A 27,614-nucleotide genomic window follows, 5' to 3' on the forward strand; every position below is an offset into this window, starting at 1 on the left:
AATGGGTTTATACCCCGGATGGGAAATGAACAGCCTTTGATGCGCCCAAATACCCCGCGACCCATGTGGAATACGACAGCCAGTGGATGGGGCCAGGTAGCTACCCCTTTTGACTGGGGATTGGGAATGGGGAATAGGTATGGAGTTCTATCGAATTTAAATGACTGCGTCTGACTTATGGAGGACACCGAGCTGGCAAAAGATGTTTTGAACGCGCCATCAGCCAAGAGTGGTCAACATATTAATGGTCTAGACCTTAGCAAGCCCAGCTATCAGATAGTGCAAGAAGGCCAAGTTATATTAAACAGTGATTATTTTCCCACAATAAATTTGCCTGAGCACAGTGCAAACCAGAGCCTTGTTAGTGATAATTCACAGAGCCCTCTGAAAGTGGGAATTATTGAGGGGACCCAATTGGTACGAGTAGCTGAAGGGGCACTGGTGCGGCACCCAGAATCTAAGAAACCTACAGATTCTTGCAAGATGATAAGCTGGAACATAGCGGGTTTAAATGCCAAACGACAGGACAAGGCATGGTCAAGCTTTGTTTTAGGCCACCATATTATTGCTCTCCAGGAAACCTGGGACACATCCGCCAACCTTTGGTGGGATGGGTTTACTAGCTTTACCAAACCAGCAGTTCCCAGTCGTATGGGGAGAGCCAAGGGAGGCCTTGTACTCTTGTTTTCTTTAGATTTGAAGGGAAGCTGTAGGCAGATTAGCACCGATTCCCATAACATCTTAATGGTAGAAAGAGCGATTAACAACAGTAGTAGGACTATATACATAAATGTTTATAATTCAGGGAATAGTGATCATGGAGGTTGTAATGTAACTATCCTAGATAGTATTTTAAAATTAGTAAGCCAGAATATCATGTACGACTCAGAGTATATTTTATTAGGCGATTTTAATATTCACCCGTGTAATTTAGCCTGTAGGGGAAGTAGTGATGATGGGGATGAAGGACTAGAGGGACCCCACTTTGAACACTCTACCGAGGGGGAGGAGCTAGAAGAACTTCTTGCTAACTTCGACCTGCATGAGCCAGATGGTGGCTCGAGACTGCCAACTTTTATTGGTGCCCATCAAGGCACAATAATAGACTACATCTTTGTCTCACAAGGTATTTTAAACCGGGTCATGGATTATCGCACAGTACAAACACACTTCAGTGATCATAACCCGGTAGTACTCGAAGTGGCTTGGGGAGCCCATATGGGAACATTCCCAACAACAGTAAAGCTCGCCCACCCACTGAAGTCTACTGACCAAGATAGGCGGCTGAAATGGGCTAAAGTGATCCCTGAAAAATTTTACGAATTTTTTTTTGTTAAGGATAAGGTTGAGATCTGTAAACATGCTTGTGGGACAGGCAAAGAAATCGTAGAGGCATTCGAGGTAATATGTGGCCAGGTGTCACAAGATCTCTTAGTTAAGTCAAAAAAAGGAACCCCAGGAGACAAGCGCTGGTTTGACTCAGCATGCTCTAATGCTCACAGATCACTGCTGGCAGCTCTAAAAAACACTCCTAGGGTAAAAGATGATATTACCAGATTAAGGAAAATCTACAAGCTAGCCATAAAGAAACGAAATGTGGGAAAATCTCCTTTCAGCGGCAGTGTTGAAGGACAGCCAAAAATTTTGGGAGATTATCAAACAGCCACTATTCTCAGATGATAATAATGAACCCATGGACTGCGTTATCTCCGACGAAAAATGGCTGTCTCATTTTAAAAAAGTTTACGGAGATGATGATGATGAAGAAACCAAAGGTGTCCCGTCGGCTACTGTAGCTGCTCGTCCCATTTTCTTTAACCACCAAGAAGTGGAAATAGCTATCCTGGCGACCACAAAGCATAAGGCACCCGGCCCTGATGGTGTCCCCGCTGACTTTTTTATATACTCACCAAAACTGTGGGCAGAGGTATTGGCAAACGTGTTTAACGCAGTTAATGGCAATCCAGTACCTGCCTCATGGGGTACATCTATTATCGTCCCTATTTTTAAAAATAAAGGCCAGCGGGATGATCCTGCCGGTTATAGGCCCATATCCCTCTTGGACTCATCTGTAAAAATCTTAGGTAGAGTCCTTTTATCCAGATTGAGGGAAAATGTTGAGAGCTGTGGCGGGTTGTCTGAAATACAATATGGCTTTAGAGAAAGAAAAGGGACCATTGAACAGTGCGTTAATCTTCACTTGCTTATCTCCAAATATACTGTGGCCAAGGAGGGGTCTGTGTTTCTTGCATTTATGGATCTCTCCTCGGCTTTTGACTTGGTCAATAGGTCAAAGCTGTGGCCCATTTTATTGGAGATGGGCATTGATGAGGCTTTGGTCTTGTTTATGGCCACTCTGCACCAGGAGCTCTTTGCAGCTGTACGCGTAACGAATGATGGTAGACGCACTCCCCTTTTTAAATCCCTAAAGGGGGTACGGCAAGGCTGTATACTAGCCCCCTTGCTCTTCACCATCTATATTAATGGTCTGGGCGCACACCTAGGGGAGCAGGAAGCCGACGTCCCGCATGCAGGAGCTGATAAAATCCCGGCACTTCTGTATGCGGATGACGCCGTACTAATCGCTCACACGGGTGTTGGCCTCCAGCACCTTTTAGATGCCTTCGGTTCATTTATGGAGCGATTGGATCTTAAGGTAAATGTGACTAAGTCACATACAATGGTGTTGGGGCGTGAGTGCAGTAAGAAGAGACATAAAACTTTTTTTGTAGGGGGGATATTGTCTCTAAGGTATCTACATTCCCCTACTTAGGCGTACTGTTTGATCAGAAAGGGACCTGGGGCCCACAGATAAGAGCAAAGAGATTGGCTGTAATTAGATCATCATCAGCACTCTTGGGCTTTGCTGGTAAACTAGGGGCTAGGCCTATGGAAGCCCTGTTAAAAATCTATAAGAGCAAATCTGTGGCCATTGCGTTATATGGTTCCGCTTTGTGGGGGTATGTAAATTTGGATCTAATTCAGAGAGCAGAGAATAGATTCATTAGAACCCTGCTTTCTGTTCCACAGTCAACCCCAACCTATTCAATCCACAAAGAAGTGGGCCTACATTTTTTGTCAGACACGTTGAGCATGGCCCCTTTGATCTTCTGGCTGAAAATGTGGTTGAACGAAGATCTTCCTTTAAACCATAAAATTATGTTTGACGTTCTGTCTTTGGACAATTCTAACAAGATCCCATGGCTGGCCTAGTTGGCTAAAGCATTCCTAGAGCTGGGAAGACCGGAGCTTTTCTCCTCCCCTGAGAATATTAAGATGCATGACATCGATTTTATAAAAAAATCTTTCAGGCGAAGGAAGGAAGCATGCCGTGAAGAACGCGAATTGGAGAAACCCCATCAGTAAGGGAACATTGCCTACTTGTTAGCTCATCTTCGCTTGCACCTTATCTTGGTTTTGTTACAATCCCTTTTCACAGGTTCCTTTTAACTAAGTTTAGATTTAATTTGTTACATTTTTATTTAGGTTCTTTTAAAAATTGGCAGAAGCCGGAATTAGCTCCTCCCTGTAGATGCGACCAGTTCTCTACGCAAGACACAATGCATTTTGTCATGTTTTGTGGGTTGTATTTAGAGCAGAGGAAAAAATATCTGTACCCTGTTCTTAAAGAGGCTGGCTTTACTCAAGTGAGACCGGCCCTGCTCTTTTTACAATTATTGCCTAATCCCCACATTACTTTTTGCATAGCTAATTTTCTGGTACCCGCCTCAAGGGTGAAAGCTGTCTGCCAAACTTCGCCGTAAAGTAAATGTTTCACTACTTATACTCATTCTATGAATGTAATACTTTTTAATTGTTTGTAAACACCTTTTAAAATGTCTATTTATATTATTGTTCTTAACGAAGGAAAATTGTATGAAATGTTTTTAACTTTTTTCTTTTCTTTGTATGACTTTTAATAAGTCGAATAAAGATATTCTGTCTGTCTGTATGGAGCAGTGTATAACACACAGATTTAGAAAAGAATCATTTTAGGCACCAGAAGAACAAGTTACTTACCTTCGGTAACGCTTTTTCTGGTAGATACTATATCTGCCTGTGGATTCTTCACCTTGTGAATACCCCTTGCGTCAGCAACATTCGGAAATTCTTTTTTTCGTAGCCTCGCGCCGACGTGGACTCCTGACGTCATAGAGACACGACCTCGCTCGCGACTCCGCTGACGTCACCAACGCCTATAATAGGCCCACGCCGGCGTGATGACATCAGTTCCGCCCTTTTTTCCGTGCCATCGAGGCACACGGACGGACCAATGACAGTAGAAATACACAAGTATACATAGTACACAATAATCAAGGCAAAACACACAGTGTTAAGCAACAGCAGGAAAGCAATTGGAACATTTCCTTGACAACAAAATATATATACATTACATTACAGTAACTCTGGCATAGAAGAGTGGACAACGGGGAGGCGGGTGGGTCAGTGAGGAATCCACAGGCAGATATAGTATCTACCAGAAAAAGCGTTACCGAAGGTAAGTAACTTGTTCTTCTGATAGATACATCTGCCGTGTGGATTCCTCACCTTGTGAATAGAGTCCCACAGCAGTCCCCACTCCCGGAGGAGGGTGTCCACTCTTCTAGACCAGGAAATCCTGAAGGACAGAGCGTGCAAAGTGACCGTCCCTCCTCACTTCGGAATGCAAGCAGTAATGCTTCGCGAATGTGTGGAGGGAAGACCAAGTTGCCGCCCTACAAATATCCTCAACAGGTACACCTCTAGCTAATGCAGAGGATGAAGACTTAGCCCTCTGGTGGTTCCTTACCGGCCAAAGAGTAGCAGATCTTTATGCAGAGGACAATCCATCTCGATAAAGTTCTCTTATGGACCGCCCTTCCTTTCTTGCAGCCAGCAAATCCAACGAAGAGCTGGTCTTCCAAGCGAAAGTCCTTGGATCTGTCCAAGTAAAAGGACACCGCCCTCTTAGGGTCCAGACGGTGCAGTCTCTCTTCCTCCTTAGAAGGGTGAGGGGGAGGATAGAAGGAAGGAAGGGTAATGGACTGCCCTAGGTGAAAGGGAGTTACCACCTTAGGCAGAAAAGCAGCCCTGGTCCTAAGAACCATTCGATCAGCATGAATGGTCAGGAAAGGAGGCTTGGAACTAAGCTTGAAGCTCACTAACCCTCCTTGCCGAGGTTATTGCAACCAGGAAGACTGTCTTAAGGGTAAGAAGCCTCATGGGACATTTGTGGAGAGGCTCAAAAGGAGCACCCATCAAAAAGGTCAATACAAGATTCAAATCCCACTGAGGCACAATAAAAGGTGAAGGAGGGAACATATTAGTGAGACCCTTCAAAAACCTTAAGACCACAGGAGACTTAAAAAGAGAAGGCTGGTCAGGCAAACAGAGAAAAGCCGACAGTGCCAACAGGTAACCCTTCACCGTGGCAACCGCAAGACCCTGCCGCGCCAGAGAAAGGGCAAACTGGAGAACATTAGACAAATGGGCCTTCAAAGGATCAACAGACCTTTCCCCTCACCACGTGACAAATTTCGACCATCTATAAGAATAGATGGACTTAGTGGAGTCACGCCTGGCTGACAAGATGACATCCACAACGTCAGGCGGAAGGGGAAAGGAAATCAGGTTGCCCCGTTCAATCTCTGGGCATGAAGGTGCAATGTCTGGAGGTGGGGGTGTAGAACCTGCCCCTCCATCTGAGAGAGGAGGTCTGCCCTGAGAGGGAGACGGAGCGGCGGGTGAGAGGAGAGGTGGAGAAGATCTGTATACCACACCCTTCTTGGCCAGTCCGGGGCGACCAATATGACTTGGGCCCGGTCTTGGCGAATCTTCCTCAGAACCCGAGGAATCAAGGGTATGGGGGGGAACGCGTAAAGGAGTTGACCTCTCCAACTCAACTGAAACGCGTCCCCCAAGGCTCCTTGCATCGGATACTGGAGACTGCAGAAAGACAGGCAGTGCGCATTCTCGTGAGTGGCGAACAGGTCCACCCGAGGAGTCCCCCACATCCGAAAGATGTCGTGAACCACCTCCGGGTGAAGCCTCCACTCGTGGTCGGCAGAGAACTGCCGACTGAGACTGTCTGCACGAACGTTCAGAACCCCGGCCAGATGATTTGCCATCAGACAAATCTGATGGTCCTGAACCCAGGACCAGAGACGCAGAGCCTCTCTGCAGAGACACTGCGATCCCACTCCTCCCTGCTTGTTGATGTACCACATCGCGGTCGTGTTGTCCGTTAGGACCTGAACAGACTGACCGCGAAGGGAAGGAAGGCCTTGAGCGCCAAACGTATCGCCCGCAATTCTAGAAGGCTGATGTGAAGCAACCTTTCCTCTGGAGACCAAAGGCCCTTGACCTCCAGATCCCCCAGATGAGCACCCCACCCGAGAGTGGATGCATCCGTTATCACCGTGGCCACCGATGGGGGAAGTTGAAAAGGCTTTCCTTGGGACAGATTGCCTTCCACGCCCCACCAAGACAGATCCGCTGCAGCTTCTCTGGAGATCCTCACTGACTCCCTGAGATCTCCGTTGTGCTGATACCACTGCTTGCGGAGGCACCACTGGAGCGCCCTCATGTGCCAGCGTGCATGGTTGACCAACAGAATGCATGAAGCCATCAGACCGAGCAGGCGAAGGACCTTCAGGACTGGAACGACCGCTCCATTGTAAAATAAAGGAATCATCTCCCGTATGTCGCGAATCCTTTGAGGGGGAGGGAATGCACGACATACGGTTGTGTCCAGTACCGCACCTATGAACAGGTTGCGCTGGGAGGGCACCAGGTGAGACTTGGGTACATTGATTGAAAAACCCAACCTGTACAACAACTGGGTTGTCTCTCGCAAATGATGGAGCACTCTCTCTGACGACTCTGCCTTGATCAGCCAGTCGTCCAAATAAGGGAACACTGGAACCCCTGATCTCCTGAGATGCGCCGCCACCACTGCCATCACCTTGGTGAAGACTCGAGGCGCAGTAGTAAGTCCAAACGGAAGGACCGCAAACTGGTAGTGTTGTGATCCCACCGTAAAACTAAGATATTTCCTGTGCGACTTCAGGATTGGGATATGAAAGTAAGCATCCTGCAAGTCGAGCGACACCATCCAGTCTTCTTCTTGCAGCGCCTGAAGAACCTGAGCAAGGGTGAGCATCTTGAATTTCTCCTGCTTCAGATAGAGATTCAAGATCCTGAGATCCAGGATCGGACGAAGTCTGCCATCCTTCTTCGGAATCAGGAAATACCGGGAGTAGCATCCCTGACTCCTTTCCTGCTCTGGGACCACCTCTATCGCACCTTTCCTTATCAGAGTCAAAACTTCCTCTTGCAGAAGTGACAGATGCTCCTCGGAGCAATACCCTTGGCAAGGAGGGAAATTGGGAGGGAATTCCCGAAAGGGAAGGGCATACCCATTTTCTACAAGATTGAGAACCCAAAGATCTGACTTAACCGATTCCCAATCCTGTAGAAAATGGGTAAGCCGACCCCCAACCGGACCCACATGATCCTGAATGTCAGATCTAGGGCTGCTTTTCTGTGGCTGGGGGGTTGGAGGAGGTGGAGGAGGAAGAGACCTGACGTCCACGAGGACGAGCTCTCTGCTTTCCCCTATATGTCCTGTACAAGGAGTTTTGCTGCTGCTGTTGTTGCTGCTGCTGCTGCTGGCCTTGCCGGAAATTCCGAAAGGAAGAGCGGCCAAAACCCCTAAATCTTCTGCCAGTTGAAGAGCCTCTCATTTGAAGACCCAAGGATTTAGCAGTCGCCCTGCTATCTTTAAACCTTCCCAAAGAGGCCTGAACCATCGAAAGGAAGATCTAACAATGTCGCTTGAACATCAGCCGAAAAGTCAGAAGATTTCAACCAGGCAGACCTCCTAGTAGCGACAGCAGTGCCCATAATGCGTGCTACAGAGTCTACAGTATCCAAACCGCTCTGAATGACCTGGCGAGCCGCCGCCTGAGCGTCAGAGATGACTTCCTCAAAATCCTTCCTGCTGTCATCAGGAATTTTTGGAACAAGAACACGCAAAGAGTCCATCAGCGCGTGTAAATATCTCCCCATCAAGCAAGTGGCATTTGATGACTTCAATGCCACACTGGCAGAGGAGAAGGACTTCTTTGCCACCTGATCCTGCTTCTTTGCCTCCTTCTCAAAAGGAACCTGAGGGAAAGCACCAACGTTCTTTTTGGAGCATGCAGCCTGAATGACCAAACTCTCCGGTGAAGGGTGAGAGGTTAAAAAGGCAGGATCCTCAGGGGCAACCCTGTATCTTCTGGCTACACTTTTAGAGACAGCTGGAGCCGACAAAGGTTTTTTCCACACCTCTAGAATGGGCTCTGTCAGAGCATCATTGAAAGGAAGAAGAGGTTCCACCACTGAACTCGGAGAATGCAATACTTCAGTCAGAATATTAGATTTGAATTCTGCTGTAGGCAAAGTCAACTTAAGGAGACTGGCAGCCTTCCTCATAATTAAATGATAGGGTTGAACGTCCTTAGCAGGAGTGCTAGAACCTGATGGTAACTCCCACTCTGGAGAGAAATCCAGGCTTCCTGCGTCTGCCAAATCCTCAAAAGCATCTTCATCCAATTCACCCTCTTCAACTTCAGATTGTGAATCCAAAAACCTCCTTTCATCCAAAAGGCGTTGAGCCTCTCTTCTGGACCTCATCTTGACCCGTTTTGCTATCGGATCCACCATCGGCTCCGACGGATTCGGAATCGACGTCGGGATCGAACCCGAAGGCTCAGAGGGATGTGTTTGAGGACGACTCGGAGCAGGCGAAGCCGGAACCGGCGTCGACGGCTTCGGTGGAGCCGGAAAATGCCACGGCGGCGTCGGAGCCGGCATGTAAGGCATAAATGGAGCTGGAGGGTAGGAGTGAGGGAATCCTAAGCTAAAAGCTAAAGGACCCATGGGACCCGAAGGTGCACCAGAGGGGTACCACGCCCTCGAAAAGACTCGCGTTGAGAAACGCAGAAGGGTCCTGGCCTGGGGCAGGAAATGGTGGATGAAAACCTTCAGGCCTGTCCTGAGGAGCGTTCGGATTCGGCTCACTTAAGGGCGCGGAAATCCCATCCTCACAAAGCTCCTCCTCATCTCGGGCCGGGGACGGCGCCGGAGACGGACTCGGAGCCGGATTCGGAGCCGGAGCCGGAGACGGCGCCTGTGACTCAGAAGGGGAGGCCTCACCTTCAGGTTCTGGATCCGAAACATCAAGGGTCACCACCTTCGAACGTACCTTCTTCGGTGACCTCGACCTCGATCCCGACTCCTTACCAGAACGACGTCGGGACTCATGTCTCCTCTTCTTATGTTTCCTCTTTTTCGAAACACGATCAGAAGCCGACTTCGAAGACTTCCTTGAGATCCAGACCTCGATCTCGATCTCGACTTCGACCTCGCCCTTCGAGAACGAGATCTCGACGACTTCTCCTTCCCAGCTTTCATCTTAGCCACCAACAGCTTCGACTCTCTTTCTCTCAGGGCTTTCGGGTTCATCTTCTTACACGAAGAGCAGTCATCCACATCATGGTCCGAGCTCAAGCACCAGATGCAGTCGCTGTGAGGGTCGGTGATGGACATCATCTTGCCACATTCTCTGCATGGCTTAAATCCGGTCTTTTTAGAAGACATTGTCGAAGAAACAGGATACAAAGAAGCAGAAAAAGGTAACAATATAGGCAACAAAGTATCCGTTGGCTACAGAGATTCCCGATAACCGTTAGCGTCGACGACGCGGAAAAAAGGGAACTGATGTCATCACGCCGGCGTGGGCCTATTATAGGCGTCGGTGACGTCAGCGGAGTCGCGAGCGAGGTCGTGTCTCTATGACGTCAGGAGTCCACGTCGGCGCGAGGCTACGAAAAAAAGAATTTCCGAATGTTTTTGACGCAAGGGGTATTCACAAGGTGAGGAATCCACCCAGCAGATGTATCTATCAGAAGCGAGTATAACGTATACATTGCAGAAGGTGATGATGCATGCCATGGCAAGATAAGAGCTAGTTTGGCCACCCCGTTTTGAATACGCTGGAACTTATTCAGCACACACTGAGGCATCCAAGAAACAGTGCTTGAACCACTACCGGACGAGCCAACAGCAGTAGGAGCAGCATCATTTTTCTGAAAACGCTCAGAAGGAAATGGAAAGACTTTAAATGATTTTGCCTGCTTCATCAATGTCAGGTTCTTATAAAGATAAAAACCAAGATGATTTTTCACAGACTGCACTGCAAGAGGGGAGTAGGATCCAGTTAAGGGCCAAAACATAGGATGAAAGGGTCTGGAAAAAGAGGAAGGAGAAACCCACAGAGATGCCTCTTATCGATATTAAATCTCAACTCAAAGTAAAGCCAAGAGAAAACTGCTGACTTACACTGATCAGGGTTCGAAAAATCCACTCGCATTGTTGAGCAAGGTTTACTCAGGACTAGCTATTTTTAGGGACTACTTGCCCTTTCTGGCGTTTAAAATCCTGTAACTTCAGGGAAGACGAAAGCAGAGCAAATGTGACAAGATAACAAGATTTAAAGGCATCTTTATTGCTCACCAAGTGAAAGAGCAATATAAAAGTATTTAAATATTGTTATCTTGTCACATTTGCTGTCTTTCAGAGAGAGTGGTCAAAAGTCAGCATATCTTATTACATTTACTTTTCTTTCTATTACTTTAGTTAGAGGATTTTGTAAAGTGAAATGTGTGACAACTGAACTGTGCAAAGCATGTTAAATGAAAGGCTGTAAGATGTCAAGCTCTTTTCTAACACAACACTGAAATAGCTAAGTGAACTGTTCAAACATTTTGAATATATTGGACTAGTTATGAAGACACATTATTTGTCATTTTGTGGGATCAAAACAAATTAGAACACTTTACTTGGTGATGTGTACATTTTAATAGTTTTGCTGAAACCCAATTTCCAAAAATTGTTTATGTGCTATTATCAGAAGAACTAAGTTAGTGGGACGTTTTGTGGCCATTTCAATTGAAAATATGCTATCTGTAAATGACAATGCACTACTACATCATGATTTTGTAATATATTTATGAAAAGTGAGTTTTTAAACATGAACTGGGAATTATTACTGCTCCTGCCCGGATGACAATGCTATTCGTGAACTAAGAGGCAAGCCAGGAATCATGTGTATCATATATATGGGAAAGATTCTTGTTATACATGGAGCAAACATTTAGTCTAGTAAATAAGAGATTTTTTTGTCCAGCAGATATAGGAAACTTGTATATTTGAAGGTGCTCTCTTATTAGATAATAAAGAAAAAGACGGCTCCATAGACAAAATATTTGCCTAGGATCACACAATTTGAGACAAGTTCACGGGTCAAGTACATTACAGTTAGGTCGAGTAGATTATTAAAGTTACTTTTTACTGCAGGTCTAGTAAACATTTTATGATTTATCGAGCCCTGCCTGAAGAATTCTTCAAGTGAGACTGCCCCTCTCCTGTCCAAGACAATGATCAGTTGAGTGTAATTTGCATAATCTGTACAGGCAACATCAAATGACCTATTAAAGTAGCCAATGGAAGTATATAAATATTAAATAGGATGGGACTGAGGGCACACCCGAGGAGCCCCTTGGCCCAAAGCTCTAAAAGATTACATAAAAAGAAGGAAGATAGACAGCTTGGTGGCTAGCTTCTATATTGTACAACTGAAAGGCTTTTCCTCCAATTCCAATCTTCCTAATCCTGGTTAGAGGAATGGAATGCCATGCCAAACTAAAGCTACTGGATCTGCCTGATCAGCGGACAGCCTCAGGTAATCTAACACTGCCATAAATTTCAGTATTGTACGCTGGACAGAAGCCGGACTGCAGGGCTCGAAAAATCAAAAAATTGTTACTAGACCTGAAGGTCTTGTAACTTTAAAAATCTACTCGGACTAACAGTCATGCACTTGACCTCTGTAAGCAAATGTGACAAGTTGACAAGATTAAAATAAATTTTTATTGCTACTGACTTTGTGAGCAATAAAGAGGTTTTTAAATCTTGCTATCTTGTCACACTTGCTCTGCTTTTTGAGACAGAGGTCAAAAGTCAGTTTGTCTTCCTACTCGCCAAAAAGGGCGAGTGGGACCTAAAAATAGCTTGCCCTAAATAAATGTGGCCCGCTAATGTGAGTGAATTTTTCGAGCTGGAGGATATGGTGGTGTTCCAGAAAGCCGAAAACAAAGAGTTGAAATACTTTTCCAGTATTTTAACCACAAAGGGAAGAAGAAAGGTGGGGCGGAAGTCTGCTCTACATTCAGCTTTTCCAGCAGAGGGGCAACTAGTGCAGGCTTCCACTGTGTTGGTATCCAAGCATTGGCTAAAGAATTAATACAACCTTGTGACAGAAGCTGTGCAAAAGCAGACCAAGTTGCCCATTGGAACTTGGCCACTTTACACACAAAAGCAGACTTCACCATATTCCAAAAGTTAGGGGGAATATGATTCAGAGGAGAGCCTAACCTGATAGTTGCTTTGCTGCGCATTATGTCAGGTGATGACCAAATCGTTATTATTCCGCTGGACCTTCCCTACTGAGTGTCCTGCCATGTATCCAAAGTTAAGGAAGTGTAATAAATGCAAGTATGTCTTAAAATTGTCCCGCCAGCTACAAAGCAACTTCGATGAGGGCTCCCTGCTCCCACTGTAACAAAGCCCAAGTTAACAAAAGAGGAGTGGTGCGTTTTCAGCACAGTAGTCCACATTTGTTCCATGGAAACTCTATGGACTCTATGGACTATATATCTTCAAATTAAGGTAGACTGTGAGAGCACCACATCTTCGGCTGCTTTAGGAACGTCAGTCCAAACACAAGCATATGAACTTCAATTAGCGATGCCAGCAATCCTGCATGTTAATCACAGTGTAAGAACAAATACCAATTGCACACCAAATTACAGTAAAGAAAGAGATGCCTCAATGGACATAAAGGTACAATTAACAGTGGTCGAAGCAGAGGAAAATGGTTGTTGGATGAATCCTCTTTTATTGCATGAATGGCCAGCCGACACGTGTTTCGTCGTCAAGCGGTAACAGTGCTTGCACGACTCATCAGGGCTGTGACGAGAAGAAGAAGGACCACGGGTCGCTTAGCCGGTGATACTTCCGACCCGGCCCTCGCTCGGGACCAGGCTAAAGGTTGGTAAATGGATGTAGCTCCAGATCCAGTGGACGGATGTGATGAAGGGAATGCTCAACGAAGGAGACAGTGCTCCAAAGGCCTGAAGTGCGTAGTGCCACCCAATAATGACAAGCATTCACATCAAGACACAGGAGAATCAGAGTGTTGAGTCCGGTAGTGGCAGGCGAGAGATCGCTCGGTTTCAGCGGGATCCGAGATCAGGTTGACAGTCAGCGGGGAGGGTGCTCCCACACAGAAGTTCCGGACGGAACTTCTGTGTGGGAGCACCCTCCCCGCTTTAGACGACCGCCCCGCTTTAGACGACCGCTTTAGCCTGGTCCCGAGCGAGGGCCGGGTCGGAAGTATCACCGGCTAAGCGACCCGTAGTCCTTCTTCTTCTCGTCACAGCCCTGATGAGTCGTGCAAGCACTGTTACCGCTTGACGACGAAACACGTGTCGGCTGGCCATTCATGCAATAAAAGAGGATTCATCCAACAACCATTTTCCTCTGCTTCGACCACTGTTAATTGTACCTTTATGTCCATTGAGGCATCTCTTTCTTTACTGTAATTTGGTGTGCAATTGGTATTTGTTCTTGCTTTGTATTGCGTGTGCACTGCACACACTTGGAGGGGTTTAGGGCCTTTGTCCCCTCACCTACTTGCACCCGGACCTACCCATCCTGTACACTAACGTGCGCTGTGCGCCTAGTATTTCCCTGTACCCCAAAAACCCCTTCTCTCCATAGGCTGTTAATCACAGTGTAATGGAGTGCAGCACCAGTCACCACCCGCCCGGCATTGGTCCAAGACCCCGACAGGTCGTGGTCACACTGCAGGATTCCATTGCACTTTCCCAGTTTACTGCTTGATAATGTATCTTAATATAGTCTGGGCCAGGCAGAAAGCACGTGATGCAGGGCAGTCCTTCCAATCAGGCCCGCTTTGTCTCCATTTCTCTGGCCCCACAGCTCCAAATCACCCGCCTGACACCAGTGAAAGACCCTGACAGGCCACAGTCTACAGCCACGCAAGGCATCTATGAGTGCACTCGTAACGAGCACCTGTCCGTAGCATGCCGCAAGCGGCCCGAGATGTGGACCAAGCTCCAAGTTGATGTCGGGAGCTCCACAAACCCAGAAAATCAGCAAGTGAATGCTGATTCACGGGCAGCGGGGCTGGTAAATGTAGCTTTAGTACTCTTGTGGATAGAGCGCACCCCTTAGTCATGTTGATGCGCAGCTCTTGGAAGACTGTAAGAAATTGTATTATTTGGGGTTGGTGACTGCCCACTTCAAGAAATAATCATAACTCTTGCCAGGGTGAACCATCCAAGTCACGAAATTAGCCTGACCTCAAACTCCTCGTAGCTATGGCACAGAACAGATGGGTGCAAACTTTGGGCAATGTGTAAAGTAATAAAGTGGGTTAGGGAGGTTTTATACTTGTCAAAAATGTTATTTTAATGGTTCAGCAATCAAGCCACACAGGGTAAGACTGAAAACATGATTTCTTTTGTCACAATAGTAGACAGCACAATGAGTGCTGCAGTCCACAGGTGCCAGTTAACTTTTCATGCCATGGGTATATTTCCACACCATATACTATAGCCTTATAGAAAAGTTAAGTATGCCAATTGGGGATTAGCCAATTTCCCCATGTTTTAGGGGTCAGAGCACATACACTGACTAAACACTAGGCAGCCGTTCCCCAGAGAGCAGTGTCAAAATTCCACCAATTAAACAGGTCCAGCAAAAGGCAAAATAACTGCTCATCAGGACATGGCAACATATGCCTGTTTGAGGCTGCACACATGTGTAGGTCTCAGAATATTGAGCTTAGTGATTTAACGCACCTGATATCAGGATGTGTGATTGGAAAAGTCAAGTTTTGATTCCTAGTTCATCTTTCATTCCTGCAGAGATTAAATAAGGGAAAGTCAATCAGTTGGCAATGTTACAGCCTGTTAATTACTCTGATAGGAATCTGAGCTATCTTAAATGAAAATTAAACAGCTGTTAGCACCTCACATTGGGTGGACTCATGAGACAACTGAGCTACATCCATACAGGAAGACACCAGGCCTAACCAACTGGCCAAAAACGTACATGCTTAGAAATAAATTTGAGATGAATGATGTTCTAGAAAAGAACACGTGTATTCCTTCAAGCTCCAGAACACATACAATGTGTGGCTGATAGTCAATGTCCTACAAAGAGGTCACTCCAACAGAGACATAAATCATGCTTCTTGACAGCCTATGTTATAACAAAAACTATTGTTTCAATTCTGTTCTGAAGCCCCAGCCCATAAAGTGTCAAAAAGACTAAATCATGCTTCTTGACAGCCTATGTTATAACAAAAACTATTGTTTCAATTCTGTTCTGAAGCCCCAGCCCATAAAGTGTCAAAAAGACTAAAATTCCAAAGTTTTTTAAAAATCCTGCAGGGCAATGTCCATTATAAAATGCAACATTTGTTACGAATTTCTCCAAAATTTCTTTGAAACGAATGACCATATTCTCTATAATGGTTATTGCTAAATGTCTATATTAACTATAACAATTGGCCTGGGTAAAGAAAAGGACACCCTTAAGTGAAAAACAAAAAAGACAATGCGGGCAACGTGGTTACCAGTTTGTCATTTTAACACAGGGCCAGTAATGTACAAAGTAGTGTTTTCATTTTGCAGTGCGTTTGCATTGGCAACCTAGCTTACACAATATCAGAGTTGTGCTGTTTTTTTTACAGACCGAGGTTAGTTTGACAGCAGAATAAGGGGTTTCATGCCATTTGCTGCTGAACTACACTGATATCAGGAACGAAGAGCCAAAATGAAGGGATTCCTTTCACTGGGGAGGCAGCATGGGGCCAGTTACAAAATAGACGCTGTGATGCACAGTTCGTTATAACGGATCCTTCAAGAAACTAACAATCAGTGGGGCATATGGCGAACCCTGAAATTCATGACAAATCATGCTACCATATTCTGAATGACTAGAAGCTTGGAAATACCAGACTCAGGAAGACCATACAGGCCTTGAAAAATTAACTCGCCCACTCGCAATAGCGCGTCAGATTTTATTAGGTCGAGCTATTTTAGCACCTACTGGTCAGTTGTGGTGAGTGAACATAAGCTGGAAAGGAACAGGTGTTCTGTTCATTCAGAAAGTGAATGAGCAATAAAGATTATTTTAAATCTTGTTTTATCTTGACACATTTGCTGTCTGTTCAGGGAAACAGGTCAAATGTCAGTTTATCTTTATGCTAATTGCTGCTTGGAAAATAGACTTTTTTTCTCTTACTACAGTAAGACTGTAAGATGTCCGTTTTTTTCTAACAAAACATTTAAATAGCTTGTAAATGAATAGTACAAATATTTCAAAATATATCAGGAATTACAAAAGCAAATTGTTTTGTAATTGAGAGGTGTGATGCAAACAAAGTTTTAGATTGGAGCAAAACAGATCAGAACACTTTTGCTTGGTGATGTGCAAATGACAAATATTCACAGAAACTCGATTTCCAAACACTGTTTGCACACCATATAGTTGTATCAGTAAAACAGCATGTCAGCTTAAAATGTTGGGGCCATTTTAATGTAAAATCTGCTGATTGCAAATGAGTGTGTCACCTCATGCATTAGTTATGTATTTGGTAAAAGTAACAGATTTTAAACATGCTTTGAGAAACTTGCCTGCCCCCACCCTGATGACAATGCTGTTAAAGAACAAAGAGGCAAGTCAGGGGTCATGTGTATCCTGTATGTGGCTATATTTCTATTATATATGGAGCAAAAGTTTAGTTGATTAAATCAAATGAAACTGTTTTTTGTACAGCAGATATGCTGAACTTGCATACCTGAATTTGGTAATACCTCATTTGTGTTATAGTTAATAAAATGGCAGCTCAGTGAATTAAAATATTTGCCCAGAATCACATAATTTCAAACCAGTTTATGGGTCAAGAGCATTACAATTAGGTTGAATAGATTATTTAAGTCACTAGACCTGCAGGTTTAGTTAATTTTGTATTATTGTTCAAGGCCTGCCATTGAAGCAGGCATTGGCAAAGTTCAATTTAGAAATTATGACAGTATTAACAAAACAAGCTTTCAAGTAGCACAGATCACACAGTGGTTATCCACTTGGATGCTATGGCATGTCCCTGGAGTCCATGTAAATTCCATTGAAATCAATGGAAACTCCATGACGAGTTACCCTTATCATTAGCATCCAAGTAACATTTTTTCTTCAAGGTCCTCGTTTTGGAAGTAACAGAATGACACAACTACAAGAGAAGGAGGAGCAGATGGAAATGCCATCATTGTTATCCGGTCTAATACCATTCAATATAGCCAAAGATGCAGTCTCAGGCCATAAACTAGGCCTTAATCTGGCTACTTCTATTAACTGGAGCTCTTTCAGATGTTTAGAAAGTCAGTTAACCAGAACATCTCAATTTGTGTCACTGCTGGTGACAGAAAGATAGGCACAAAGTTAGATGCTGCCACAAGGTCCAAGTTTGACGATCCTTTTGTTTCATCCACTAGGGACAGTGACGGGTGTTAAGGATGCAGACAAAAGCAGGTGTAATGGTTTTATTGTCCTGACTGGACATTCATCACCTGGGGAGTTTAGGGAGGTAAGCAAGAGAGGGAACCTCCTCCTCTTACGTTAAAATTGGGAGAGCTATTACAGATGTGAAAAGAGGGCAAAGACATGTAATCATGCGTCATGAGACAGGATGAAATTGGATGCTAGGCGTTACAATCATGAATGGAATTGATCTTCTCAAAGAACAAAAGGGACAAAATTGTCAAACAACTTGGGTGGAGAAAAAACATTTTGACACAGGCAGATTAGTGAGATTGGAGACTGCCAGGAAAAGAGACCTTGAAAGATTAGAGACCTGAAAAATAGGATTTGAAATAAAAGAAGTCCTAGTAGAAGCAAGAGATAATATGGAATGCCGGAGTTGTTGGCCTATGAGTGATACTTGCAAAATCTTATGCATTTGTACATACAAGTTTGCATTTTGCTAATCATGATTGTATAATGTTTTACATACAAATATGGAAGGGCTTACATACAAAAATGGATGGGTTACAGCCCTGTTTCTTTTCTTCTGTCCTCAGTCGGATATGCTTAAAGAACCTATCAGATCAGTGTTGTTGTTTTCTTTACCACTATATACTGCATGCTGGCGGTTTCAAGGCAGCAGTCACCAAGGTGCCAGGACCAAAGACAGAGGCAAGAACTAGGGCCTCATTTAGAGTTTGGGGAGCTGGAGCACCTCCACAGATATGCAGTACTTCTGCCTGCTAATCTTGCCGTTCCTACGCTTTATTTAGTGTTGGAAGATTGGCATTGTTTATACCAGTGGAGCCTTCACTGGCTCTACTGGTGAAAACCTCCGACCTAGCTGCCTATCAGCCAATGAGCTACAAAGTCACAATGATGGCTGACCTATTCTTTTAAGGGCAAGCTACTATCACTATTTTTCCTTCCAAAGGCATGGTGGATGCAGGCAGGGAAAATGTAGAATCACTCAATGTGCAGGAAGCGTATTTGGTCACCTGTTTTCTGTACTAAGAAAACAAACTAATGCTTTGAGAGATTCTTTTTTCCAATGCAAAGAATGTTGCTGAGTGGGTGCTTTAAAACATTGAACCTGCTCAGCAAGTCTGATTGCTATCAAGTGGGCACCACTTGGGTGACTACCCTTTCAGCACAGTAATGGAGATCTTTAGGGTAGATTGTCGTCTCTGGGTGGCAGAAGCTATGGGTTTATCCCCAATAGCAAACCTGCTGACTGACCATGTTCTAAATGTTCATCCCCTAAGCATGGTTCACAAGGTTATAGTAGGCATTGCATTTGACAGATCATAGGCGGGTCTAGTGCATCATCAATTTCTATGCATTATCTATGTAGCTACCATCTATGTTATCATAATGCAGGAGCAAAGACGAAGCTGGTGACTTAAGGACAACAGACAGTACAGATGAATCCCATCACTCTTCCTGCCCCACACAAACACACATACCTATATCCCACTCTCCTCTGTTTATAATATGAATGCAAGGCTACGTTTTGTTAAAAGAGATTTGACTAGAACTGTATCGCCATTATTATGGCCTCACAGTGCTGTAGACTTTGAGTATGCTGCATTTGTGTAGCTGTATTTATAGTAGTTGACATACTCCGAATGAGGCACCAAAGCGCATTTGCTGAGGGGTAGCACACTACTCGGTGGCAAGCCATTGATTGAACACTGTGTATTTTCAGTGCTGCCTAGAAGGGAGTTTTTTTTATCTAAAATGTCAGGACCAGAATTATGGTTTTAATAAGTATTATTGTTGTTTTTACTAAAGTTTTCAGCAGAGAAGGGTAGATGCAACACTTTCACACCTGTAAATGTCTTGTATGTATAAACGTCTTCTTACAAGTAAATTCTTTGTAATTTGTGTTCAGTAAATGGAATGTGCTCTTTTCCTCCGGGAACCCTCGATGTTGATGATTTTTTTTTTTTACCATTTATCGCTTGTCGACAGTGAAATAAGGTGGCACAGGACAAAATAAGCCAACACGTTTTGAATGTGAGAAGGCGCCGTTTATTAAGATCACAACAGCCATCAACATTTTATTGACATCACTACATTCTGTGGTGGAATGCAAAGTGTAGAAAACCGTACAAGAGAGATATTATAGTTAAGCCATTGACTCAGCGACAGGCAATGTGTTTACAATGACGCTCTTACACTAAAGCACCGAGACCCTGGTAAATATTACTTAGTGTCCGTGTGCCTTGGCTCTGCCATTGTATTAAAAAAGCACAAATAGGTGATCTAGTTTGCAGTGTGAGCTAACGAGAAACACTTATTAAGAATTAACATTCCTTTAACCACGTAGCAGGAATAGGATACAAAATCAAGAACAAGACGCGAACGTATGAACACGTCACTAGGTCGCATAAAACTTTTTGTTTCCTATGGCTGATCAACTGTCATGTTTGACAGTTAATGCGTTCTTTCGCCTGAATGGCTAGTATGCTCTAGTAAAGAGAAAGTGAGTGGTGGAGTGAGGCATGTAGGTTGGTGACGGATTCGAATTGGTTTTAGCCTATCATACCATCATGGTGTCAGTGTGGTTCAGATTTCGGTAAGGATTGTTGTATTTTCCACTTTTATGATGAAATAACATTGCGGTAAAATTATAATGCAGAGAGAGTTATAATAGTATTTTCCCATATGCAAGTTGTCTTTTTTCAGAATAAGCAATACACCATTTCTTTTATAGCTGCGATAGGGATGTGCTGCAAATACGGCTACTCTGAATTTGCAAGCAAAAATTTCGTGTTTGTGATGTGGCACTGCTCCAAATGCGTTAGTTATAAATGAAGTTTCAGGACTAAACACCGTCAAGCTGCATCTGCTGTCGCGTTGTGTCAGAAAAACTCAGTTGTTAATTCAAGATAAACCAGAGACTAAGCTTGCATTTTTATCAGACTACAGATACACTTGGAATCGGGCTCCACACTTCAAGCTCGCTTAATAACGCCCGTGAAGGACAAAGGTGTCTGCGAGAAGATCCTGCAAAAGCGGCAATATCCGATGTTATTTAATGCCAAAGAATGGCCTCCTCCAAGTTCAAGGCAAATACACGCCACTCTTCACACTCGCAGCCACACACAGACTTGCACATAGCAGTGGTCAGTCAGTGAAACGCACACACATCATGCAGGGCATAACACCTTTCTCAGGCCTTCTCAGCTAATTTAAAATGATTTCTCTGTGCCGCATAAACACTCACTTTCCCTTCACTGTGGGCCAGCGGCCAACAAACTCTAATTGTACTTTACTTTCGTCATGCTAGGCAATTAAATCCGGCACTCAGGAGAGGCTGGTGGATGTCTCTTGAAGGTGGTGCCCGTGTTTGTGAGGCTTTGGGTGGCCGGATGTATACGTGTCATACACGAATGACTAACTAAAACTGAAGTTGAAGCGCATCAAAAATACATTAGTTATTGGAGCATGTGGAAGAACGTGGAGCAGAACGTTTATCTGTATATTAACTAATTCATGCTAGGAGGCCTCAAGCTGAACCGGCCATTCCTTGAAGAACTTCAAAACAACTGTGTAAGTGTTGCGAGAGACTTGTTAATAAAATTATACAACTACAGTGCCCTAACTGCTGGCTATGCCTGAGACTTCTCTGTCCCTCAGCCTGAAGCCTAATGCATTTCTGGTGCTTTGCAGAAGTTTTACAATTTTCTTGTTGCTCTAATTTAATTTAATATATATTTCTTCGTCTTCATTGCTGGATTTTGCGAGGGCAAAGGTGTCACTCCTAGTCGTTGAAATGTCACTCATAATTACACTGCCATTCTGAAAATGTCACACATAGCCATCTGAAACCTTGGCAGCTATGAGAATGCCACCAACCTTGGGGACGGAGGTCAGTCCTGAAGGGACTGTCAGTATCCAAATGACAAATGGTAAGTACCACGGCAGCTCGTATCTGCGCATGGCTATACACTACGGTGAGAGGAACACACCACCTACTCTGCAAGGACCTACGCGGTGTGGGCCATTTCCCTTGAATTCTTAGCCAGCCCCTCTCCGTGCCCGCGCTCTCTCTGTTAGCATTTCTGCTGCCACAACTCTTTCATGCTTACCTGTCACTGGTCTCTCTTTCTCAGACCCGCTGCGCCCCTCTGTCTTCACCAATACGACAAATCCAATTGGACAGTGACCTCTCAGTAACGACGCAATCTATTGGCTGGGCGAAGTTGAGGCGCACGCGGAAGTTTGTTGACTTTTCGGATTTCTTGACGAGAACGGAGTCAGAGCGTACACGTGCAGCGCGTACGTCATTAGTTCGTAGACTAACTGTCTGGGCTAGGCGTGGTTTTATTTATTTATTTAATGCGTTTTTATATAGCGCGATCTTTACCGGAAGGTGTCAGAGCGCTTCACAATAGGAACCGTAGCGTTACATGAGGAGAACATTACAAGTGGGCATGTTATAAAAGCAAACGTTAAATTACATGAAGCAAAGGTGACAATTATGCATATATCAAAACCAAATAAAACACAAGAGGTAGCAAACGATACGTTACAAGAGGAAAAAGTGACCTGTGCAAATTACATAAGCGTACAAGATACAAGTAGAGGTATAAAACTGCAAAAAAATGGCAGACACTCAAAACACAAGAGCACACTGGGAAGGCACTTCTATAGGCATGGAGTACAGAATTTCCTATAGTGGAAGAACTTCCGAGAGGGCGTGAATTAAATTTGGAAGTGTCTTTGAAGGAGGAGAACTTTGAGGTCAGTTTTGAAGGACCGGGAAGAGATGGTGGTCCGGAGCCGAGGGGGAAGTGAGGTCCAGATTCAAACTGCTTTGCCTGATGATCTAGAGCCTCCAGAGAGTTTTAGATTATTCGCTAGGTAGCAAGGAGAGGAGTGCAAGGCTTTGTGGGTGATACAGGCTGTCTTGTAGATCGATCTTGCCTCAATGGGAAGCCAACGCAGGGAGGATAAAATGGGTGTGATGTGGTCGCTTCTTTTGGCTCCATATATGAAATGAGCTGCTGAATGGAGAGCAGATTTAAGGGGGGATAGGTGGGATTTGGGGAGGCCAGTAACAAGAGAATTGCAGTAGTCCAATCTAGAGAGAACTAGCGATTGGACCAGGGTTTTAAGGTCTTGCTCTGGGAAGAAGCGATGAATCCCTCAAAGAAGGCGCAGTTGGTATCGAGCAGACTTTGCAATGGAGTTGATGTGAGAGAGTAGATTGAGTTTTTTGCCTAGTATGACACCAAGGGATTTTGCACTGTCGACAATGATGGGTTTAATGTTAAGTAGGTTCATCTCATCCATCCATGATTGAACTGGCGAAGGAGAAAGTGAGGAGGAGAGGAGGAGGAATTCAGTTTTGGAGGGAATCTAAATCGAGGCCTGTGACGGTTACTTGGCGGCCTTCTCATCCACACCAAATTCTTTCTCTACTGATGAGGGAAACCATCCCGAAACCCGGGCCATGTCTCGGGTCTAGAGATCTTGGGAACTACAAGTACTTACTTGCACCAACTATGGTGAACCACTTACGAACTTTGTTTCAACTCTTCAAACTACACGCACTACACATACCAGAGTGCTTAGGGGCGATCCGGAGGAGAGGCTAGCGGTGTGCGATCCATCGTAGATTTCAGTTTTGGAGGGATTCAGAATCAGTTGATGAGTTAACATCCAGTTTTGAATGGAGTCGAGAGTAGAGTTTAGGATGGAGAGATCGTGAGTGGAGGCCCCCTAAAGGTAGATTTGAGCGTCGTCCGCATAGAGATGATAGAGGATCCCCGGATTTACTTAGGAGATTTCCCAATGGAGGTTGAACAGAGTGGGTGCAAGTATAGAGCCTTGAGGAACACCTTGACCTACCGCCAAAGGAGATGAAAGACTGTTCGCTATTTTGATCATTTGGGATCTATCAGAGAGGAAGGAAGCAAACCATTTAAGCACAGTGCCCTCCATGCCCATTCTCTGTTGAAGAGTATTAAGGAGAGTGTCGTGATTGACATTGTCAAAGGCTGCAGAAAGGTCAAGGAGAATTAGGAGACAAGACTCCCCCGAATCGAGTATCCACAGTGCGTCATCAATCACTTGTAGCAGGGCTGTTTCAGTGCTGCAGTTTTGAATGAAGCCAGACTGGAAATTGTCAAGAAGATCATTGCCCTTGATATGACGAGAGAGTTGTTTCGCTACACATCTTTCTGTGATTTTCGCAAGAAAAGGTAGGTTAGTGATGGGGCGGAAGTTGTTGAGGTCGTTCGCATCAGCGGTGGGTTTTTTAAGCAGAGGGGTAACCTGCCCAGTTTTGAAGGAAACAGGAAGGGAGCCTTGACAGAGGGAGAGGTTAACCAGAGTGGTCCAATAGGAAAGAGAATGGGTGTAGAAGTCGATGGCAATGGCACTAGGGATGGGGTCAAGAGAATGGTTGGAGGGCTTTGTTTCGGGGATGCATTTGAGGAGGGCATCTTCAGAGGTGGGGTCAAAGTTCTGCCAAATGGCTAAGGATTTGCGCTCCTCTGGAGGGGTAGCATGAATGACCTGATCCACAAGTGATTTCACATTTTTCGTTGAAGAATATAGTGAATTCCGCTGCTTTCTTTGTAGAATCCTCCAACTTGGAGGTTGGGGGAGAGCAGTATGGATTCTTGATGAGATCGAATAGTTGTTTGGGTCTATTTTTGGCTAAATCTAGGAGGGTTCTGAAGTGTGATGCTTCTCCAAGGAAGATGTGCTTATGGTATTTGGATCTTGCTGAACGAAGCGTGGCCAAATTATCGATGGAGGGCGCTTGTCTCCATTGTTTCTCCAGGATTCTTAGGTACTTCCTTTCTTCATAAAGGGATTTGTTGAACCAAGGTGCTGAGGGAGAAGGCCTTTTCTTTTTGCTTTGAAGAGGAGCAACGTTATTGATTTCGACTGCAAGGACTGTGAGGCATTGGGAGGTGAGTTCGTTAACATCCAGGTACGGGTCTAGCTTTGGAAGTGATAGCAATGCTGAATCACAGAGGGTACCGAGGTCAATATTTTTAGTGTCACGGAACCAGGAAGTATCCATCTTAAGTTGGCAGAGAGTTATAGAGTGTGATAGGTGAAGAGAGAATAGAATGAGGAGGTGGTCAGACCATCTACATGAATAGGGATAGCGAAAGTAAGCATGCCTGCTTTAGAAATAACAAGGTCCAGGATTGAGCCCTGAGAGTGTGTTGTTTCTGTGCTGTGTTGGATAAGATCGTTTGTAGAGAGGAAGGTAGCCAGCATATTTGCAGAAGAGTCTTGAAGTGAGCCCCAGTGGAGATTGAAGTCACCCACGAAGATCTGATTGTCACTTTGCAAGTATTGGTCGCTGATGAAGTCAGTGAGTTCCTCCGTAAATGAAGGGCCACTACCAGGCGGGGGATAAATGGCATGGAATCTGAGGAGTGAGAGTTGGTGCAATTGAAGCTCAAGAGATAAACATTCAAAAGTGCGGAAGGAGCTGTTAGGAAAAGCCTTAAGTTGAAGGGAGTTTCTAAAGATGGTGCATCTCGTGGGAAGGTGAGTGTTTTCCAAAGGAATTGAGGTGTATGGAGAGGAGGAAATCTTGAAGCTTAAAAGTGAAATGGTAGCCTCAAGTTGGGAGATGGAGGTGATGAGAGAACCTAGCTTATTTTCCAGAGAGAGTGGGGCAGAGCACAGCGTGTTGGGTGGCTCAATGGAAACAGGAGGGGTGCAATTGGCGATGGAAGGCAGGGAGAGGTGGGGGTATGGGAGGGGAGGGGAGTTGGGGTGCAGCGTTCAGAGGTGGGGAAAGGTGGTTGTTGAGAGTGGGCGTTGGTGCATCAGAGGTGAAAGGAGAGTTGTCCTTGTTGACATTGCAAGAAGAAAAGGAATATAGGACATCATTAGGGGGAGATAGGTGAGGAGCGAGGTGGTGGGGCGGAAAGGGAGGGGGGAATGTGTGGAGTCACGGGTAGGAAGGAGGTTTGGGAGGAAGTGAGGGAAGGGGGTTGGAGAAGACCTGTCAGCTAGGTGAGGTGGATGTGAGGGAACGGGCACCTGGCTGAGTGAAGAGGGTTGGGAGATAGAGAAGTTGAAGAAAGAAAATGGTTCTGCTAGGCCTGATGGAGGGAACGGGTTACCACGAGGGGAAAGGGGGTAGCACAGCATTACTGGAGGAGTGGGGGAAGAAGAGAGCTGCAATGGGTTTGTGAAGAAATCGGGGAACATAGAGAGGGGAGGAGGGAGTACAAAAGAGGAGAAGAGGAGGGAATAGGGGGAAAGTAAGGAAAGTTAACTAGGGGAGAAGGTTGGAGGAGAGGTGGACTAAATAGGGGGGTGGCAGATAGGGATGGAGGGGCGGAGATAAGACTAGAGTACCGGCACAGTTCAGATTGGACGAGGAGCGTATTAGGTTGAGATAAAGCTGAAGTGATGAAGGGTGGGGCACACTGTGAGGGGGGAAGAATGGGAGAGGAGGGCACAGGGGAGGGGGGTAAGAGGGTAGACCTGTGCCTCCTGAGGGTGCAGTGCAGCCTATTGGAGTGCAGGGGGTATGGGGAGGAGATAGGGAGTAATGGGTGGAGCTGGATGAAGAGTCAAGGGAGAACCCGGTCGCAGGGGAGGGGAGTAGGGAAGGGAAGAGGTGGTCAAAGAGAGAGAGACAGGTGTCTTTGGCTTGGTTCATGACAGTACCGTTGTTATAGAGTTAGATAGTGAGGGAGCCCTTAAAACACGCAGAGGGGGACATTTTTGGCTGTTTCCCATGAGGGATAGAGGAGGAGGAGGTGACGTTAAGGGAATTATATAAGCTGGTGGACCAGGAGGTGATGTTGTGAGTGAAAAAAATGAAATCATTTTTGAGACTACCATAACGACCATTGTAGAATTGAACAACAAAAAGGGAATCAGGGAAACATTCAATAGTGTTATGCTTGAATCGTTTTGCTGAAGCCTTAGTCAGGTTAGGAGGATAAATGATTTTGTAGCAATTAATTCCAGATTTAACTCGAGTGGTGGCCATGTTGGGAAAATGAGGAGGAGGGGGTGGTGGGGATATGAGAAGAGTGTTACTAGGGTAGCAGTGATGAGGAGAAGTATAAGGACAAGAAGAGGGCACATATTCCAGAAGTCGTGTGAAGAAACCCAAATTAATGTGCAGTTAGGGAAGTGAGGCGATTAGGAACAGGTTGTTACTTCAGAACAGGACTGATTCAACAAGATAGGACTGAAGATAGAGTGGTGTAAGAGGAAGAAGGGGGCACAGATTCCAGTAGTCGAGAGAGGATAATCACTATAATGCGCAGTATGACTCCTTTGTAAAGTCAGGCATTGTAGACTCAAATCTCCTCAGTCTTCAAGAGGCCACAAAGAATTGCTACTCGTCTCCAGTTGTTAGGGCAGCGCTGGTGTAAACCTGTTTAAGTTTCAAGGGGCTGTTGAACTGTCCTTAAAATCCGATGTTCCAGTGATTGGATCAATTCAGTTGACTACACACAGAATCAACGATAGGAGGATGATAGTGCCTCCATTTTGGAGTCAGGCACCAGGTGCTGTGACCTGTGATTACTGATGTTAGGGCAACGCGGCTGAGAAGTTGTTTTATGTTACCAAGAGGCTGTAATAGAGAGCTTAATCTGTTTTTTGGGTGGGTGAGTTTATTGCAGTTGATTATTGTAGTTATTCACCCGTTGAGAGGCTGGATCGCGTGAGACTGTCTGCCATTTTGGAGTCCGGGGTCTTAACCAATCCTCTTCGGCAGCACGACTTTTAAATCAAGTTTTAGGCTTCACAGGGCTTTTTACTAAGGTTCCGGTGCACTGGTGAGTAAACCCTTTCTTTACGTTTCGCGGGTACTCACCGGTGTTGCTTTGGTGCTGCTCCGGGAGCTGCACTACCGCAGGGCGCTCTCCCAGCTCCGGGCAGCAGGCGCAGGATCGCCTGCACTT

The 27,614-nt window shown here is 45.2% G+C and overlaps 1 protein-coding gene across 14 annotated transcripts in view; it reads right to left on the reverse strand.

Annotated features, from left to right (window-relative positions):
• The window catches only part of NAP1L4 (nucleosome assembly protein 1 like 4), a 1,123,813-nt gene extending 1,101,849 nt beyond the window's left edge, over positions 1 to 21,964 (reverse strand). For 4 of the 14 annotated variants that reach the window (XM_078682911.1, XM_078682900.1, XM_078682907.1 and 1 more), the window contains exons 1-2: positions 21,795 to 21,889; positions 14,973 to 15,032 (exon numbers count right to left, since the gene is read on the reverse strand). The gene's annotated coding sequence lies outside the window, so the exon portion shown is untranslated. Of the gene's footprint in view, positions 1 to 14,972; positions 15,033 to 21,794 lie in introns of all 14 variants that reach the window. The other 10 variants (XM_078682917.1, XM_078682908.1, XM_078682912.1 and 7 more) reach the window with 6 other exon arrangements.
• Between the last annotated feature and the right edge of the window lie 5,650 nt (positions 21,965 to 27,614).

Source organism: Lissotriton helveticus, chromosome 3_1, assembly GCF_964261635.1.
Source record: "Lissotriton helveticus chromosome 3_1, aLisHel1.1, whole genome shotgun sequence".
Lineage (NCBI taxonomy): Eukaryota > Metazoa > Chordata > Amphibia > Caudata > Salamandridae > Lissotriton > Lissotriton helveticus.